General features: G+C 38.1%; 1 long non-coding RNA gene across 1 annotated transcript in view; it reads left to right on the forward strand.

Annotated features, from left to right (window-relative positions):
* LOC141585531 (uncharacterized) overlaps positions 1–21,554 on the forward strand; it is a 75,445-nt gene that overhangs the window by 4,452 nt on the left and 49,439 nt on the right. The window contains exon 3 of the long non-coding RNA XR_012519078.1: positions 19,538–19,616. This is a non-coding gene — a long non-coding RNA (uncharacterized LOC141585531). The remainder of the gene's footprint in view (positions 1–19,537; positions 19,617–21,554) is intronic.

Genomic DNA, 21,554 nt, shown 5'->3' on the forward strand with positions numbered 1-21,554 from the left:
CCTGGACTGCCAAACAGCTACTCAGCTGCTTAAGCTGGCCCACAAGTATAGATCAGAGACAAAGTAAGAGAAGCAGAGGCTGTTGGCCCGGGCCGAGAAGAAAGCGGCTGGCAAAGGGGACGTCCCCACTAAGAGACCACCTGTCCTTCGAGCAGGAGTTAACACCGTCACTACCTTGGTGGAGAACAAGAAAGCTCAGCTGGTGGTGATTACACAACGTGGATCCCATTGAGCCGGTTGTCTTCTTGCCTGCCCTGTGTCGTAAAATGGGAGTCCCTTCCTGCATTATCAAGGGGAGGGCAAGACTGGGACGTCTAGTCCACAGGAAGACCTGCACCACTGTCACCTTCACACAGGGTAACTCAGAAGACAAAGGTGCTTTGGTTAAGCTGGTGGAAGCTATCCGAACCAATTACAATGACAGTTATGATGAGATCTGATGTCACTGGGGAGGCAATGTCCTGGGTCCCAAGTCTGTGGCTTGCATTGCCAAGCTCAAAAAGGCAAAGGCTAAAGAACTTACCACGAAACTGGGTTAAATGTACACTGTTGAGTTTTCTGTACATAAAAATAATTAAAACAATACAAATTTTCCTTAAAAAAAAAAGAGTGCTATGTTTGTCACAATCTATAATTTGTATGTTAACATCAAGGTTGCTTTACGCTAAAAACAGGAGTATCATTTCTTACACTAGGGATGGTAAGTAAAGTAGGAATCAGGAGGTATTCACAGGACTGAGGCTGATCAGAAATTAACACTGCAGATTAGCATCCAAGATGAAGCCACTTTTGTCTCCAGATCTGATAAATAATAGGATGATACTAGGAGACGTGAAATAAGTTAAAATATATACTAGGCCAGAGTTTTAAATATATATGCACATACACCTGGCGTGGTGCCTTGCAAATGTAATCAGTGTGCTAGCTCTAAATGGTTTAAAATTAAACTGAAAACAGAATTAGCCATACATTATTCATTTGCAGCATTCTCCCGTTCATGGTCTTTCTTTTTATTGATGCTATTCAAAAAAATTCAACCACATCAGTATTATGGGTAGACTGCTGCCCACTCAATAAAGAGACTGGTAATGTAGGGATTTCTTACTACAAATGGTCCCTAACTTTTAATGATTAGATTTACAATTTTTTACTTTATGATGATGCACGTTCAGTAGAAATTGTAATTTGAATTTTTAATTTTGGTCTGTTCCCAGGCTAGCGATATTTGGCCCAATATTCTCTCACCATGCTAGGAAGTCAGCCACAGCTCCCAGTTAGCTACTTGATCACAAGGGTAACAACTGATACTCTACAGTGTACTACGTTTGACAAATTACATGAAATATTAAACACTTTATTATAAAATAGCATTTGTGTTACATGGCTTTGCCCAACCCTAGGTTAATGTAAGTATTCTGAACATGTTTGAGATAGGCTAAGCTAAGCTACTATGTTTGGTAGATTAGGTATATTAAATGCATTTTCCACTTATTTTGTTTTCAACTTACATTGGCTTTATTGGTCTGTAACTCCACTGTAAATTGAGAAGCATCTATGGAAGAGTATTTGATCATGAAAAAATCTAAATTTAATAAAATGCCTAGCAGGCACAATATTTTTTACAGGTTCTATCTCCTGTTACCTTTAAGATTTTGACAAAATATGATTGGTTGACACAAAACTGTTCAATAAGATGGCTTTTGCAAATTTTCATGACATCTGTAACTTGAATTCTGTGTTAACTTTATGTAAGTGCAACATTGAAAGTACTATGTTGAGTATAATCGTAACAATTAAATGGATATAAGTTATTTTGCATAAGCAACAACAAAAGCAGGACAAGAAACCCAGTGTTGGCTTATAGTTTTTCTTCAAAAATGAACCTCCTGTAGAATATTATATCCAGTTTTCTAGAATGTATACACATACTTCATTAAATCAGTTTTTGTAAAATTACATGAATATTAAAATAAGTATTTCCATACATCACATTCTAGTTTAGTGAGGCAGTTTGGATTAGTGCTGTTTAATGGAAAAAAAATATGGACCATAAATGTGAGATACATAAGTAATTTTACATTCTCTAGCAGTCGCATATTAAAAAGTAAAGTTTCAGGATACAAAATCAATGTGCAAAAATCACAAGCATTCCTGTATAGTTCAATAATAGACAAACAGAGAGCCCAATCATGAGTAAACTCCAATTCACAATTGCTAAAAAGAGAAAAAACATAGCTAGAAATACAACTTACAAGGGATGTGAAGGACCTCTTCAAGGAGAATTACAAACCACTGCTTAAGAAAATAAGAGAGGACACAAACAAATGGAAACACATTCCATGCTCATGGATAGGAATAATCAATATTGTCAAAATGGCCTTCCTGCCCAAAGAAATTTATAGATTCAGTGCTATCCCCATCAAACTACTATTGACTTTCTTCACAGAATTAGAAAAAACTACTTTAAATTTCATATGGAACCAACAAAAAGCCTATATAGCCAAGAGAATCCTAAGCAAAAAGAACAAAGCTGGAGGCATCATGCTACTGGACTTCAAACTATACTGCAAGGCTACAGTAACCAAAACAGGATGATACTGGTACCAAAACAGATATATAGACCAATGGAACAAAACAGAGGCCTCAGAAATAACACCAGACATCTACAACTATCTGAACTTTGACAAACCTGACAAAAGCAACAGGGAAAGGATTTCCTATTTAATAAATGGTGTTGGGAAAACTGGCTAGCCATATGCAGAAAACTGAAATTAAACCCCTTTTTTACACCTTATAGAAAAGTTAACTCAAGATGGATTAAAGGCTTAAATAGACATAAAACCATAAAAACCCTAGAAGAAAACCTAGGCAATACCATTCAGGACATAGGCATAGGCAAAGACTTCATGACCAAAACACTAAAAGCAATGGCAACAAAAGCCAAAATTGACAAATGGGATCTAATTAATCTAAAGAGCTTCTGCATGGCAAAAGAAGCTATCATCAGAGTGAACAGGCAACCTACAGAATTGGACAATTTTTTTGTGATCTATCCATCTGACAAAGGACTAATACCTAGAATCTACAAAGAAATTCAACAGTTACAGGAAAAAAACCCAACTCCATCAAAAAGTGGGCAAAGGATATGAACAGACACTTCTCAAAAGGAGACTTTTATGCAGCCAACAAACATGTGAAAAGAAACTCATCATCACTGGTCATTAGAGAAATGCAAATCAAAACCACAATGAAATACCATCTCATGCCAGTTAGAATGGTGATTATTAAAAAGTCAGGAAACAACAGATGCTTGAGAGGATGTGGAGAAATAGGAAACCTTTTATACTGTCGGTGAGACTGTAATTTAGTTCAACCATTGTGGGAGACAGTGTGACAATTCCTCAAGGATCTACAACCAGAAATACCATTTGACCCAGCAGTCCCATAACTGGATGTATACCCAAAGGATTATAAATCATTCTATAAAAACACATGTGCAAGTATGTTTATTGCAGCACTATTCACAATAGCAAAGACTTGGAACCAACTCAAATGCCTATCAGTGATAGACTGGATAAAGAAAATGCGGCACATATACACATGGAATACTATGCAGCCATAAAAAAGGATGGGTTCATGTCTTTGTAGGGACGTGGAGGAGGTAGAAACCACTATTATCAGCAAACTAACACAGGAATAGAAAACTAAACATTGCATGTTCTTACTCATAAGTGGGAGTTGAACAATGAGAACACATGGACACAGGGAGAGGAACATCACACACCAAGACCTGTCAGGGTGTGGGGGATTAGGGGAGGGATAGCATTAGGGGAATTACCTAATGTAATTGACGGGTTGATGGGTGCAGCAAACCACCATGGCACGTGTATACCTATGTAACAAACCTGCATATTCTGCTCATGTATTCCAGAACTTAAAGTATAATAAAAATATATAATATACAAAATTATCTATATATGATGATAGAATTATACACAATATTTGCATACAATAAAACAAAAATAAAAAGTAAAACAAAACAGATAAATTAATTTAATGATATATTTAACTCAAATATCAATATATTATTACTTCAACATGTAATAAATGTAAAAATATTATTAACAAGATATTTTACTTTTTTCTATACTACATCTTCAAAATCTGATCTGTCTTTTCCACCTACAGCTCATCTCGATTCAGACTAGCCATATTTCAAATACGTACTAGCCGCGTGTGACTCATGGCTATTTTACTGGAAAACACAGATTTAGGACTAGGTTGTTGGTTCTCAAACTTGGCTGCCTGTTGGAATTACTTGAAACTTGAAACATTTTTGATACCCATATCGCAGTTTCATAATTCCAGCATATTTGGTCTGGGATGCTACCCAGGCATTGAGAGTCTTTTTAAAGGTCTTTAGGTGATTCTAATATGTAGCAAAGTTTAAGAATTGCTAGTCTCACTTATGTACATATTTTAAAAAGCATGATCAGAACTTTGATATTACGAAATCTGTAGCAATTGTTCTCATATTTTCTTTATTTAAAACCAACAGCATCTAAAAATCATACTGAAATATACTGGTGCTGTAGCATAAATAGTATGCACAGTACATGTACATCACTGGTATATTTTAATAAAATTAATAAATAATTGCTAGTAAAATGTCAATGCTTTAATTAATATGACCATGAGTTCAGATGTAAATGGATGATTCCAAGTAAGGATTTTTTTTTTTGAAACAAGGTCTCACTCTGTCACTCAGGCTAGAGTGCAGTGGCGCATTCTCAGTACGGAGACCTCCACCTGGCCCTCAGCCTCCCAAGTAGCTGGGACCACAAGCTCAGGCCACCACTCCCAGCTAATTTTTAAATTTTTTTTGTAGAGAGAGGGTTTCATCATGGCTCTTGCTGGGGTTGCCCAGGTTGGTCTCGAACTCCTGAGCTCACAGCATCCGCTGGCCTCCCAAACTGCTAGGTTTAGAGGCCTGAGACATCATGCCCAGCCTTCAGGTAAGAATTTAATCTCAGCACTTGAACTATTGAGTACTAGCCCTTCTGTATATGTTCTATTGAGGAGGAAAAGCTTTGCCTCTACCTTTTAGGTTTAGTGTTTGGGGACATGTAAACTAAACTGAAACTGACATATTCACAGGAAAATAAACAAAGCTTATCCATATGCATGTGGGAATGTACTAAAGTTGTGGCTCTATAAATAGCTAATGATGAGAGTTTATATGCATAATTTTATGGTGTGTAGAGAAAAGGCTTCTGTGGGAAAAACAAATGGGTTTCTAGGAAAACCAATAGGAGATAAAAGTTTGTAATACTGTGTGTTTATGCAGGTCCAAATGGCCTTCTCCATTTTTTTCTTCATAGCCATAAAACTCCCTCAGAGAGGGCATTTATGGCAGCTTCATTCCCAGAAGTTTTTGTTTTTATTGAGATAAAGGAAGCCCTGGGAAAGCTTCTTTCTGTGTCTACTGAATCTCAAATATCTTTATTTTACAATAATTTTTATATCAATTCTGGAGGCCCCAGTGGATCCCAAAGATTTTTTACCTTTATAATTGTTTAGCAAATCTCCTAATATAGGAAGGGCCTCTGACAGTGGACCAGGAAACCTTTTCATTATGCCTATATTTATTTGATGTGTTAACTCTTTTGTCCAATACCCTGTATGACAAGTATGAAGGCTAACCCATTTGCTTAACAAATATTTCCCATCTTGTTTTCTACTCCAGTGATTATTCATTGTCTGTACCTAGTAGGTTTACTTAACATTGCTGAGTATTTCAAGACTTAGTGGCTTTAAATTCATCTTTATTACTTCCATTAAGTCATAGGTCTGCTGGAAAGTTTTATTTCTGGGCCAGTCTCCATTAATCTCTCTCAAGCGTTATTATATAGTGGGTGGGTGCCTGGGGGCTGGTGGTCTAGGACAGCCTCAAATGAAACAACTCAGTTCTGCTCAATGTGGTCTCTTGGAAGGCTGCCACTGCTCTGAGAACAAAGCCAGGCTAGCCTGCTGGGACATGAGAGACCAAATGAAGCAGGAAGCACACTTTCGAGTCATATTGCATCAAGTTTCCACTGTCTGATTGGCCAAAGCAATTCCCAAACACGAGCACAGAGTCAATGTGGGAGAACACTACCAAAGGAAATGGATACCGGTATTAGCATATTCCATCTACTACACATAGTGCTTTATTCAGTTAGCCCTACCATGTTTTATTCTGTCCATTCCAGTTGCTCTAGTTCTGAAACATTATTATATTAGTTATTGTAGTGTCGAATGTCTTCTTTTTGTTTCTTTTTTCTTTTCTTTTCTTTTCTTTTCTTTTTTTTCCCAAACTAAACGGCTTCCCTTTAAGTTTTATTAGTATCCTGTTGTTTGGAACTATTTGTGTGTGTGTGTGTGTGTGTGTGTGTGTGTGTGTGGTTCAGTCATTTTTATACTTTGAAAACCCCTGTTTAAACTTGATTATATGAATAAATAACAAAAACGAATGCAATCTTTGCTCAAGTAAGCAGTCAGTAAACAGATGCAATGTGTTAGAAAGACTTTATGCTTTGTCTTGAGTTCCAAAAATATTTAAAGACAACCCAATTTCAAAAAGATAAGTAAGTCAGTCCTCATAGGCATACAATATTGACAAATGTTCCCTTCCTACCACTCATTGTCCATTCCACATTTGTAGTTCACATGTACATTTTTCACTGCAATCCTTTACAATCAGCTCAGTTCATCATGTTCTGGTTGAATTTTGATGAAAACATGCTAAAGAGTTGTACGTGGAGAGATTCTCAAACTTGGATGTTAGAGTAAAAGGCATTGTATTTTATCAACTGGAAATCTGACTAAACTATGTTTGAAAAGTAAAACAAGTACATTTTCTTCTCTAGTATTACTTATTTTGTGTCTGTGGTGTTTCAGGATCCTATAGAATTATCTTTCCTCTTTATACAGACATTGTAAATTGTTTATTCCTAGATTATAACCTTATAAAATTAAATTACAGTTCATAGGGCTTTGAATTACCATGCAACATTTTGTGTCTATCTGAGTAAATGACAAAATAGACTAAGAAAACACCACCTAGTTATGTTATGTTGTTTGCCTTTTGAAAATATGTTTTGTTGTGCAAATCCTAGCAAGGAAGAAAAGATTAAATTCTCTTGTGCATAGCTGGAGAAAGTATTCTTTCTGATCAAATAATAACTTGGACCAGGAGAAGCTCCATGGATTTGGATTCTCTCAAGGTTAGCTTCACAGGCTTGGGGCATACAGGAGCCCAATGTAACAGCACAAATCCATATTCTACCACATCCTCTTCTTTTAGTTTTCCTCAGAACCAACCCCTAAACAGGATTCAAGTGAAAAGTAATTTATTCTGCAATGATTGGAGGAAACTCTGTAGTGACGTAGTGAAAGAAACAAACCAGAGGAGGCAACCATGTTACCCTGTGGTCAGCAGAGCTCAATCCTGCCTGGGGGAACTGGCAGGGATATCCTGATGAGGGGTGGAGGGAGCTGAAGTCATTATTTACTAACTCCCGTTCATCAAGGCACAAGAGAGCTGAAATCATTATCTACCAGTTTCCATCCATCAAAGACTGCAGGTGTTCTCAGAGAAACTAGTTTCCTAGTACCTATATTCAGCTCCAGCTCATGAGCTGAATGTGGTTCTGTGGCCAGAAGAAAAAAAAAGACAAGAATCTTACTTGCTGGTAATTGGAAGTCATCCCTCTTGCACTTGAATGTGTAAGGGACTCTTACACCAGTATGCACCAGGTACCCAGAGACACACAGCATAGCATCATGAAGTTCCTTCTCAGGGAGACCTGAATATTATCCTTATTCTCCTCAAAGATTGCCTTCTTTCCTATGTTGTCTTTAATGCCCTCTCTAACCCTCTCAAATTTTAATACCATCAATAGAGTTATGCTCTGAAAGTGGTGGACATAGTAGACAGTGAGCCACTGTGCCCAGTGAACAACAAGGCAAAAATACAGGGTTTGCCAAACCATCAGCCTACATGTACTCTCTGATCAAGGCACCTTAGATGCAAATGATTTCCAGAAAGTCTGGAAGAAATTACATGAAGGTGTAGGTATGCGAAAGCAGATCTGAAGACAAAGTTTGCTAGCAGAGAATCATCTAGAACAGGGGTTCTCAATTGGAGGAGATTTTGCAGACTCTTCTCCAACTCCTCTCCCCACCAGGGGATATTTGACAATAGCTGGAAACATCTGGTTTTGCTTGTCACAGCTGGGGCAGAGGTGCTACTGGAATCACGTTCCTAGAGGCCAGGGATGCTGCTAAACATTCTGCAAGGCACAAAGCAATGCACATAACCATAGCCATCCTCAAAGTTCCATTGTGATGCTGTCGGGAAACCCGAATCTAAAGAATCATCAGTGGAAGAGGAAGAAACTGCCAGTCATGCATTTCAATTGTCTCTCTTAATCTTTTTTTTTTTTTTTTTTTTTTTTTTTTTTTTTTTTTTTTTTTTTTATTGAGACGGAGTTTCGCTCTTGTTACCCAGGCTGGAGTGCAATGGCGCGATCTCGGCTCACCGCAACCTCCGCCTCCTGGGTTCAGGCAATTCTGCCTCAGCCTCCTGAGTAGCTGGGATTACAGGCACGTGCCACCATGCCCAGCTAATTTTTTTGTATTTTTAGTAGAAACGGGGTTTCACCATGTTGACCAGGATGGTCTCGATCTTTTGACCTCGTGATCCACCCGCCTCGGCCTCCCAAAGTGCTGGGATTACAGGCTTGAGCCACCGCGCCCGGCCTCTCTTAATCTTTACTTTCAATTTTTGCTTTAACAAACAAAGCTTCCATTTATTTCTAAAGGTGATTCTAAGCATGTTGGGAGGCACACAAAGAAAACTCATTATGGTTTTTGAAACTTTACTAAATTGAATAAGGAAGTAGCAGTCTAACCTTTAAAAATGCTTCCAGATGCTGAACATTGGACTGAAATGCTAAATGGAAAGAACTAACAATTACTGATTAGCAGTACGATGGCAAAAAAGGGCAGTTTGCTTTTGATGTATCGAGTCATGAAGGACAGAAAGATGCTGACACTTAGTGATTAATTTCTGGAAATGTGGTTGAATGAATCAAATTATGTATCATTTGATGCCATTAAATTTGAGTTCCTGCATTATATATGGACCTTTCGCTTTTCAGCATTCTCAGTGTGTGAAATTCAATGTGCCATTTACAAGCTATCATGTAATTTTCTGTTTTCTGAAACAAAAGCAACAATCTGGGTACATTAAAGACTATTATATAATTGACAAACCTGCTTTTTAAAACTTGATCCAAAACACTTACAATTACTATCATTTGCCAAAGGGAGGTATTCCTTAACAGTGCAAAATCATTTAAAAATTAAAATGAAAACCCCCTTTTGCTTTTGATCCAATAAGGATAACTTTCTTGTGTATACATTTACACCGTTTACAAAGTTTCTTTTTTTAAAAAAATGCTCATTAACTCACTTGATTGTTAAATCAACCATATGAATAAACAGAACAGATAGCATTATCCGCCCCCCACCTTTTTTTTTTTTTTTTTTTTTTTTTTTTTTTTTTTTTTTGAGACAGAGTCTCACTCAGTCACCAGGCACCAGGCTGGAGTGCAGTGGTGCGACCTCAGCTCACTGCAACCTCTGCCTCCTGGGTTCAAGCAATTCTCCTGCCTCAGCCTCCTGAGTAGCTGGGACTACAGGCGCACGCCACCACGCCCAGCTAATTTTTTTTATTTTTAGTAGAGATGGGGTTTCACTGTGTTGGCCAGGATGGTCTCGATCTCTTGACCTCATGATCCACCCAACTCGGCCTCCCAAAGTGCTGAGATTACAGGCGTGAGCCACCACGCCCAGCCCATTATCCCCATTTTTAAAATGAGAAAGCTAAAACTTGAAATCACAATTTATTGGTTCAGCAATGAAGACACAGAGTGTCAACTCTTTGTAAGACAACCACATTTTTATCACATCATATTGCTTTGACTTGATGTTTAATTCCAATATAATATACATATAGAATAGTGTACAAATCAAAAGTATACAACTCTATGAATTTTCATAACCTAAAAGCACCCAGATGAAGAACCAGAGCATGGCCATTCTCACCAAACCCCTCATTCCACTTTTAGATACCACTGGCCATTTCCCTTGAGATAACCAATTCTCTTCACTTCTGACAGCACTGTTTCATTTTGCTCCGTTTTGAATTTTATATGAATGGAATTATATGGTGTGGATATTTATCCACACCATATAATTATCTTTGTCCTCTTCTTGGTTAATATTAAGTTTGTGGGCTTCATTCAGATTATTGAATATGACTATAAGTTGTTGATTCTCGTTGTTCTATACTGTTCCATGTGTGACCACTTCAGAATTTATTTATTCATTTGATAGGCATTTGGGTTGCCTTCAGTTTTTGCCTATTACAAATAGCAGTGCCATGAACATTTTTCTGTGTATCTTTTTGTGAACATAGGCACATAACTCTGTTATATCTAGGAGCAGAAGTGCTGAGTCAGAGAATATACATAGATTCTGCCCAGCAGTGGTTGAACAAATTTTCACTCCCACCAACATTGTGTGAGAGTTTCTGTTGCATTTTATCCTTGTCAACACTTGGTATTATCTATCCCTTTTTTTTTTTATCATAGCCATTATCTTAGATAGGGTAGCATATCATGGTGATATTTTGTTTTAATTTTAATAATTGAAACCCAAGTCTTTTTTTTTTTTTTGAGACGGAGTTTCGCTCTTGTTACCCAGGCTGGAGTGCAATGGCGCGATCTCGGCTCACCGCATCCTCCGCCTCCTGGGTTCAGGCAATTCTCCTGCCTCAGCCTCCTGAGTAGCTGGGATTACAGGCATGCGCCACCATGCCCAGCTAATTTTTAGTATTTTTAGTAGAGACGGGGTTTCACCATGTTGACCAGGATGGTCTTGATCTCTTGACCTCGTGATCCACCCACCTTGGCCTCCCAAAGTGCTGGGATAACAGGCATGAGCCACCACGCCCGGCCGAAACCCAAGTCTTTTGACATCACCAGCCTGTAGGTTAAATATTTAACACCAAAACTTGCTGTCCCTTGCCCCCACCTACATAAATGCAGGGTGTTAACACCCACTTTAAAGCCACCTAATTATTCTGGGTTATCCGTTGAATCTGTGGAAATCTGGTCACTTCATTAGTGTTTGTTACCCATAAGGCATGTGACAAGTGCTTATATCAGAATGATGGATGCCAAGCCCTATAAATGAGTATTGTGTCCTCACTGAGGGATTTTGCCCAGTAGTTCAACTGCTGTTAAAGTCCAGGGCTACTAACAAGTATATGCTGTGTTCCATTCTGTTCTTATTTCATGAGAGCCATATTCTATGTTCCACTGAAAAAGGTTGTTACTTGGGCTCCAAAGCATTACCTCTGCCTCCTTCCCAAACCCTGCCATGTTCCACCTGGCCAAACGCCATCTAAATCCCACATTTCAGCTCATACCTTGTGATCTTCTCTCTCTCTCTGGGCTCTTCATACCTGATTGTAAGAGGGAACTTGGAATAAACCTCCTCTACAGACTTCTCTAGCCATCTCTTAATATCTTATATTTCTTCCCCTGAAACTTACATATAAAACTTCTGTCTCCTTAGTTAATGCCATCATCTCAATAGTTCACCACTCACAACTAGACTAGATACATATTTCTCAATGTAGGATAGCTAGGGATAATTGGTTACTAAGAAATTACTTTTACAATAAGAAAGATAATTTGGAGGTTAGAAAATCATGAAGAATCCATGATGTAAATAAGTATCTTTGTACTTTCCCACTGATAAGTCACAGAGCTATCCAAGGTGGATAATCCTCCAGGTAATGGAGGGAAATTGAAACTCTTTAAATTGGGTATGTTGCACCTTCAATGCCTAGGCCACTAATGGCCACCAGGGTAGCCAGTATCTATAAAGATGTACTACTATACAAATAAGATTTTACTCATTATCTTCTCTATTTTCACCTTTGATTTTGTTAAATGAATGGATTGTCACACTAATACTTTATAAAGAACCACCTCAAAATTGAGTGCCTTAAAACAATAAGATATAGTTAACTAATGATTCTGAGAGCTGGTGATTTAGTCTAGACACATCTGGGCAGCTCTTCTAGTCTTGGCCAGGTCACTTATATATCTGGACTCTTAGCTTTGATTGGGATGACTGACATGGTTGGTCTCTGTTGTAGGTAGTTTTCCTTCTTCCCTGGGAACTGCAGGCTACTCTGGTCAGGTCCTTTTCCATGGTTATGGTTAGGGCAAGCGTGAACAAGCCCGATTGTATGGGGTTTCTTCAAGACCCTGCTAATATTACAGTCACTGACCAAAGAAAGTCATGTGGCTGGAGCCAGAGTCTGAGTAGGAGTATTGCAAAGTGATCTAGCCAGAACCAAGGGCACAAAAATCAGTGAAAAACTGGGCTATTTCCATACTCCGTCACACAAGTAAACTTAGACAAATCATGTAATCTGTTCTGCTATCAATAATATGGGGATTATTGTAACTGAGAAGCCTCTCCCAAAGATGTGATAGATTGAAAACACATAAGTGCTTCAAAACTGTTAAGTAATATATGCATGTGAGATCTCATTATTATTCTTATTATTCATATTATTCTTTTTATTATATTTACATGGTTGGCTCTAAGCAATATCCTGAGATGAGTGACCTTAGCTTTCAGTGTTTCTGGCTCTGACAAGTGGCTTTATGTTTTATGGTATTAGGCCACTCAGGAGCTTCCATTGTAATATTCTGTCCATTTTTAGGAATCACCCAATAAAAGAATAATCAAAATGAACTAAGGAATAATGAATGAATGAATAAAGTTCTCAAGAAATAGTCAACCCTCATTCTTCCCGGCATTCCACCGGAATTAATTAACTTCTCTGTGCTAAGCTCCCTCAAACTATTATTACCAAGTTCCAGGAATGCAAATCAGAACACAGACAACCTCCTCCATGGAGGAATTCACAGTCTATGGGTGAAAAACACTTTCTTTTTTTTTTTTTTAGACATGTGTGGAACAGGTTCATTATTTCTTCCATTTACATTCTAAATATTAATTTTGTGTTTTTATTCTATTTTGGCTTTTCATAGTATTGCACACATATTAATATGCTATATAAACTGAAACCAAGTTTTAAAGATTTGGAAATTCATGTTCAGTGATTTATTATTCCCATCTTAGCCTGGTTAATATTTGCAGCGCTATCATGGTCACAAAGATAGTTTTGGTTTTTTTTAATGTCTACCTTTATTTTATCCTAGCTTTAAATCTAGGACAGTTGAATAGAAATATTATAATATCCTCTGTCATTTTTTTAAAAGAATAATAAGAAAAAGAATAAAGAAGAGGAAGAAAGAGAAAGAGGAAGAGGGAGAGAGAATGGGGGTATTGCCTTATTGCCCAGGCTAGAATGCAGTCTAAATAAGGGTATGCCTATAATTGTCCTTAATAATGGAGACATAAAAGAAAATGAGGGAAGAGAATAACAAACAAGGAGCCAACCAACATTTCGTTTAAACTTCTAAGTTGACATGATGTGGTACTGATAAGAGTGTATATTTTGTGTATTTAAAGTGGAGAGTTCTATAAATGTTAATTATGTTTACTTGTTCCAGATCTGAATTCAAGTCCTGGATATCGTTGTTAATTTTCTGTCTCATTGATCTGTCTAATATTAATATTAAAGTCTCCCACTATTATTGTGTGGGAGTCTAAGTCTCTTTATTAGTCTTGTATGTCTGGGTATTCCTGTATTGGGTGCGTATATATTTAGGATCTTCAGCTCTTCTTGTTGCATTGATCCTTTTATCATTATATAATGTCCTTCTTTGCTTCTTTTGATCTTTGTTGCTTTAATGACTATTTTATCAAAGGCAAAAATTGTAACTTCTGCTTTTTATTTATTTATTTTAGCTCTGTTTGGTTGGTAAATCTTTCTCCATCCCTTGTTTTGAGTATTTGTGTATCCTTGAATGTGAGATGGGTCTGGATGCAGCATACTGATGGGTTTTAGTTTTTTAACCAAATTGCCTGTTTGTCTTTGGATTGGGGGATTTAGTCAATTTAAATTTAGAATTAATAATGATATATGTGAGTTTAATACTGCCATTTAATATTTGCTGGCTGTTTTGCCCATTAGTTGATGTAAATTCTTCATTATATTGATGCTTTTTACTTTTTGGTATTTTTTAGAAAGGCTGATACTGTTTGTTCCTTTCTATGTGTAGTGGTTCTTTCAGAAGCTCTTGTAAAGCAGGCCTGGTGGTGATGAAATCTCTGAGTGCTTGCTTGTTCACAAAAAACTTTATTTTTCCTTCTCTTGTGAAGCTTAGTTTGGCTGGATGTGAAATTCTTGGTTGAAAGTTCTTTTCTTTAAGGATGTTGAATATTGGTCCCCACTCTCTTCTGACTTGTAGGGTTTCTGCTGAGAGATCTGCTGTAAGTCTGATAGGCTTCCCTTTGTGGGTAACCTGACCTTTCTCTCTGGCTGCCCTTAGTATTTTCTCCTTCATTTCAACCCTGGTGAATCTGACGATTATGTGCCTTGGAGTTGCTCTTCTTGAGGAGTATCTTTGCGGTGTTCTCTGTATTACCTGGAGTTGAATATTATCCTGCCTTACTAGGTTGGGAAAATTTTCCTGAATAATATCCTGAAGTGTATTTTCCAGCTTGGATTCATTCTCTTCGTCACGTTAAGGTACACCTATCAAGCATAGATTAGGTCTTTTCACATAGTCCCATATTTCTTGGAGACTTTGCTCGTTCCTTTTTATCCTTTTTTCTCTAATCTTGTCTTCTTGTTTTATTTCATTGAGTTGGTCTCCGACCTCTGATATCCTTTCTTCTGCTTGATCAATTCGGCTGTTAAAACTTGTGCATACTTCATGTAGTTCTTGTATTGTATTTCAGCTCCATCAATTCAGTTATTTTCCTCTCTAAATTGTGTATTCTTGTTAACATTTCGTCAAAACTTTTTTTCAAAGTTCTTAGTTTCTTTGGATTGGGTTAGAACAAGTTCTTTTAATTCACAGAAGTTTCTCATTATCCACATTTTGAAGCCTGCTTCTGTAATTGGAACACACTCGTTCTCCATCAAGCTGTTTCGTTGCTGATGAGGAACTGTGATCCCCTGCTGAGGAAGAGGCATTCTGATCTTGGGTATTCTCAGCCTTTTTTGGCTGTTTTCTTCCCTTCGTTGTAGATTTATCCATCTGTGGTCTTTATAATTACCGTCTTTGTAACTGGGTTTCTGAGTGGACGTCCAACTTACTGATTCTCAGCGCCGAAATCTGAGCAACCCACTACGCTGACTAAATCAGCAGCGTTAAGATTGATGGTGCCTCCCTGACTGCACCAAGAACCCACGCTCTGAGGCGCCGGCAAAACCGCCTCACTGGTCACAAGAGTCGCACTGGCGACCCGTGGGGCTCCTCCGCTGGGAATCTCCTGGTGCGTGAGCAACAAGAATTCATGTGAAGGTGTGGCATCCTCTCGTTCTTTGCGCTTTCACTGGGAGCTACAATCCCGAGCTGCTAGTGATCAGCCATCTTGGATCTCTCTCCACAATGACTCGAAAAACACTTTCAAACAGAAATTTCATTGCAGTGTCTAGAGAACTACATTGGAGATATGTGCCAATGAAGGTGAGTTTTTGTGGTTCTTCCCAGAGCAGTAAGAAGGTTTCAAAGAAGGCACTTTGGAGCTGGAAGGAACTGGGGAGAGTGGGCATTCCCAGGCTCACAGGAAGGGGATGCACATTCCAGTTGGAGGTAATGGCCTATGGAAATAAAAGGTCTGAGGGAGGTGCATGTTTGGACATTGTTCAATAATGCTGGCATTTGTAAGAAGATCACAGGTGTGATGGGAAAGGAAGTTAGAGAGGTGTGTAGGGAGCACTAACAGGTTTACATGCTTGGCATGTCCAGATTTTAGAGTCAGCATGACCACAGCAAGGAAGCTAGACTGGAGCTGAAAATGATCAGTGACAGGGAGGACAACAGGGCTGAGATTTCAAGAGTTCAGGTGAGGTATACCTTGACCCTGATCCTGGGCTATGAGAGGAGGGATGAAGCAAGATGGGTGGATAAGACAGACACCCACTAGTGCTAATGGGAGAATGTGATTGATTTGATGAATAAGAGAGTTATACCCTCCCACAACAGGAGCATGAAAAGGATATTCAGCCAATCACTTTGTGAGTCAGTCAACAGGCTGACATTTATCGAGAGCTTAATGGCGGACCAAGAAGTTCGTTGTTGTAGAGCATCTATAAAGATGATGAAGATAAAGACACCTGACAATTAGTAAAAAAGTAGCTGTAGGTCACAGAATTGAAACAAGAGACTTTGTTAAGGAACACACAATGTGCTATGAGATCATCGAGAAAGGAGTGATTGGACCTAATTAATAAGCATTCATTTTAGGAAGTTGAGAAATAACATTCTAACCCTGGATTGTTCTTGCCTCTGTTCATTGCCATAATGAATTCTATTTTCTTAATGAGAAACCAGCTAACTATCTTTTATTCTCTCTAATCTTTGTAAAATAAATAAGACTCAAAATGAGAGTTCTTCTAGAATTTTCTTACAGAAATAGCTGGACCAGCACAGTGTCTTTGCTTGGTGGTGGTTGCTTTGAAGGATGTGCTTATTTTCCAAGAATTCCTTACCAAAGAAAGATTAAGGCAGCATAATTAACTCTGGGCAGACAGATTCTGGGAGAGATGAGTTAAGATTCCAGGTGCTCCTTGTCTCAGCTTTGTAAAGCAGTGCAAGACCATTCCTTGACATCCTGACACCTACCTTCAGAAGTGAGCTTTTGTATTATTCTGTTCAGTATCGTTGGTTGGATTCTCCAGAAGCAGGTTCTGGGAGGAGTAGTCATGTTCAAATCATTAACAAAGGGATCTTCCCCAGAAGAGACCAGCAAAGGAGTAAAGGAAACAGGACAAGGAAGGAGAATAAGCCACACAATGGTGTGATTACAGGTGAACTCCCTGCTTTGCCTTGATACAGTGGGGGAGTTCTAGAGAACAAATTACACCTCAGGGCTTGTCAAACTTTGGAGCAAAAGAGCCAGGCTTTTACACTCCGGGACCATCAGTCTTTGGCTATGGGCTGCCTATGGTGGACTTGCCACACTCCCAGGCACTTCTGGCTTGCTATGAACGGGAAAAGTGGTTGCAGAGCTCAGGGGAAGCCTTTGGAAGGAGTTCCCAGATGCAAAGCATAAGAAACAAATGGATATTAGGGACAGTGAAGAGGCAATGTGTTTGCTAAATTGTAGGTCCCACTGGAATTAAAGAAATGCCAGTATCAGGGTAGTAGGAAATAGCCTAGAGAGAAATAATGTCTGTTGAGAGGGTAGAACCCTTGAAATTGTGGTGAAGGAGGCTTGCCAGGTATTGTTAATGAACTAGTCTTGGGCAATCATTCTCAACAGAGAAATACTGTCCAGTCCTAGGGCATGTTTCAAAAAATTTCAGAGGCTTTACTGGTTGTCAAAAGAGTGGGAAGTAACACTGTCATTTAATGGGCTAGAGTCAAAGATGTAGGTGTTTTCATTCTCACACAGTGAAAAAGGCCCCAATAACATGATAATCAAATATTCCAGCAGACATTCATTGAGATAAAAAACTACTTATCTTAACCTAGAACCTGACCTCATTTTACATATCAACACAAATTATACATTTTGCATGGCTTTAGCATAAACTGATTTTTGTGGAAATGGAATGGTAGTGGAGGTTAAGGGAATATTGTACTTTGTTATTGGCAGAGCTTTAACAAGAACTGGTCATCCTTTTGGCAAATCACAGCACTGATAGTAACTGCAACTTGTGATAGCTAGGTAGCTAAAACAACATACCAATTTTGTATTTTTTTTTTAATTCACGGTGATTTTTTTTTTATGAGTAAGTGCAGGAATAAACTTATGTGATCCTCATTTCAAGAAGACAGAATTTGAAGAAGGAGAAGGAGATGGAAGTGAAGAAAAAGGAAAAAGAAGAAGGAGGAAAAAGAGAAGGAGAAGAAGAAAGAAAAGGAACAGCAGTTGCAGGAGGAAGAGGAAGAGGAGGAGGGAGAGGAAGGGAAGAAGTAGGAGAAGGAGGAGGACGAGGACAAGGAGGAGGAGGAGGAGGAGGAGGAGGGAGTGTACAGAATCTGGGGGACAAAGGCGGTCTTGGGAAATTGAGCACAGTACCAACAATGTGTGTTATGCCTGGGCATGAAAGATCCCACCTCAGCAAGGTCAAGGGAAAGCGTTAGAGGAGGATCATCCTCCTAATGGCTGGTTAAATATTTTTGTACCCTGTCTTTATTTCCTTCTTTTGAGAATTTGAAGGTTACTTTGGGATAGAATGGAATAAAGGCTATAAGTTTACTTACTTATCTAAAACATACATTTAAGAATTTTCTCAGAGCCAAGTCAATTCTGAAGCAAATAATTTATAACTGGAGTAGAAGAGCATAACCTTCTCAGAGGACATTGACATTTACCTACAAAATATTGAGAGCGACTTTAGGCAGATTACATATACCTTTTTCTTAGAGAAAAGTGAACTGGTATTTGTGAGGCTGTTAAATAAAAGGACTAAATTTCTCAGCTGCAAAGCAGAATCCAGTGACATCAAGTTGCATAAATGCTTTCATTAGGACCATGGAAACTTCTGTGGAAACCTGTATAACCCCTAAACAGTACATTAACACAGGGTGTGTCAGCATTAGGTCATCTCTTTGGGCAGGTAGTTGGAAAGAACTTAGCAGAATATTGTTGAAGAAAAAAAACATTTCCTGAAATAAAATGTCTGAAGAGAATGATAAGCTGATTTGCTGTCTCTATCAAGTATAATTGATATGTTAATCAGGGTCCATAATGAGTTTTCTTTTCTTTCTCCTAGTAATATAAATTTATAAGGAAATTTGAGATTGATTTATTTTCTTAAGCAAAACATAGGCAAGTGATATAATTGAATAAAGAAGGTAAGTTAGACATTATTAAATTTGCCTTTTAGTAAAGAAAGCAGTTACTTCTCAGCTCCTGTCTATATATGTCCTGTAGGAATAAGAGGTCTCATCAGAACTTCTGAGGATTACAGAAAACTTGGAAATTTGAGCACTCCCAGTGCTAAAATTTTCTCAGCTACTAAAAATCTACTATGCTAGCCAAACCTCATAAATAGCAAGGGCATCATTTTATCACAGAATAAATATAAAGTTATTGCTAAACTTAGAAGTTTTTGTTGTAATAAAACTTATAATTAACCATTTGACATTTAAGTAAATTTGATTTACTGCTCACTTTTATTTTGAGTCTTTTCCTTACCTCTGCCCACTCTTCGTGTTATGTTTATACTCTTGATATAATTACTTCTGCCCACTCTTCGTGTTATGTTTATACTCTTGATATAATGTCGATGTCAAACTCCTGCTTTGTTTTCTAGGGATTCCAGTGAACCATTTTTAGCATACAACAACATCCAAGTGGATTATTATGAACCCCTAGACATCTATGGTAAACAGGTCAGTAAAAGGAATAATTCATAGAATCTAAAACTTGTCCTCTGTTTCTGGTAACCCCTATTTTCTAGTCTGTAAAGACTGTGATAACATCAGATTCTATAAAACCTGTCTTTGGAGAATTGCAAAAAAGCCTCTTTGAATATGAATAACTTTAAACTAGATGATGACCTAAAATTCTGTTTCTCAATGAAAAACAGAAATTTGCCATGGTCTCTTATTTTGCTCCAAATTGTGTTGGGGAAAAACTGTCCTAAACTAAATTTGTCCTCTGCTCTCATATCACAATAATCATCAACACAGAAGACCTCTGTGACCAAAGATGTGAGTTTTTTCCCATACACCAAGCAGTGGACACCATATGAATGTCCATCAATTCATTTCTGATACTATCTACCATAGCATCAGATCCTACAGGTTGAGGGCTCAGACCCATAAGGCCACCCCCTCTTTCCCCCCAGTCTCAACTCTGGGCCTCCAAAACTTCTGATCGACCAGATTCAAGTTTGGGTTCCCACAATCCCCTCTTTGGATTTGAGTAATTTGCTGGAATGGCCCACTGACCTTAGGTTTACCAGTTTAATATTAAGGATATTGCAAAGGATACAAATGAAGAGATGCATTGGTACACACCCTCCAGGAACTTCCTTGTGTTCAGCTATCCAGAAGCTCTTCAAATCCTGTCCTTTGGGCCTTTTATGGAGACTTAATTGGTTGTCCATGATGGAAGCATGAGCAATTGTGTCAAAATGTGATTGGATAAAACGAGTATGATCTAAACCCAGAAAGACCTGTCTGTTCAGATTCTTCTAGGTCTCTCCATGCAGCATTCCCTTCTCCAGACTATGGGCGGGACTTTCTGTGAAATGAGGGTCTTTTGACTCACATTCAGATTAGAATCCTGCCTTGGGCAGGTGAAAGAATGTCAGGAGAAGGTCAGGAGAAGGCTGGAGAGAGAGATTCTGTTTCCTGAGGCCTAAAGTGCCTCAATATTATAAAAAGTACTCTGGAAGTTAGGAGCCAGAAACTGTGGATGAAAACCAATATAGATATCATAACACCACACAATTTAGTTCATCAAATCAATAGAAAAATGCAAAAAAATTACTTACCAGATTATCAAAGATTAAAAATACTAAAATAAGTACTGTTGATAGGGATTCTGAGTGTTGGGTTCTCCTTCACTCCTGGAAGTGTAAATTGGGGTAACTTTTGGAAACTCAGTTTAATAATATGTTCAGCAGTATATATCAAATTTAAAAACACATACCATTTGATTCAGCAATGAAGCTTCTAGAAAGCTCTTTGCTGCTCTGCCCATACTAGTAAACCAAAGCAAAAATTTAAATGTTTATTAATGGGAGAATAGTTGAATGAGTTTTGGCACGATCAGTGAAACATTATGCATTTACTAAATGTAAAATGATGCTTATCATTTATACATTTGAAAATAATGTATTATATGTGAAACAAAACAGTAGGATTTAAAACAATGGTTTTCTTATGGCCTCATCTTTGTTAAAGTGCATATACTAGTATGAAATTGTCAAGAGGTGAAGTGGAGAGGAGAAAGAGAGAGAAGGGGAAAGGGAAAGAGAAAGAAGGAAAGAATATTCTGTATACTGGCAGCGTTTACTTGGTATCGTAGTGTGAAACTATGAAAATGACTATACAAATTGTTTCTTTGCTATGTAAGTATATACATAAATGAAATACTAGTAAAGCTAATACAGTCATATGTAGCTTAACATGAGAATACATTCTGAGAAATGCCTCCTTAGGCAATTCCATCATTGTTTGAACATAATAGAGTGTACTTACACAAGCCTATTACACACCTAAGCTGTATGATACAGACCAGGCGTCCCCAAACTTTTTACACAGGGGGCCAGTTCACTGTCCCTCAGACCGTTGGAGGGCCGCCACATACTATGCTCCTCT

The sequence above is a fragment of the Saimiri boliviensis genome, chromosome 9, assembly GCF_048565385.1.
Source record: "Saimiri boliviensis isolate mSaiBol1 chromosome 9, mSaiBol1.pri, whole genome shotgun sequence".
Classification (NCBI taxonomy): Eukaryota; Metazoa; Chordata; class Mammalia; order Primates; family Cebidae; genus Saimiri; species Saimiri boliviensis.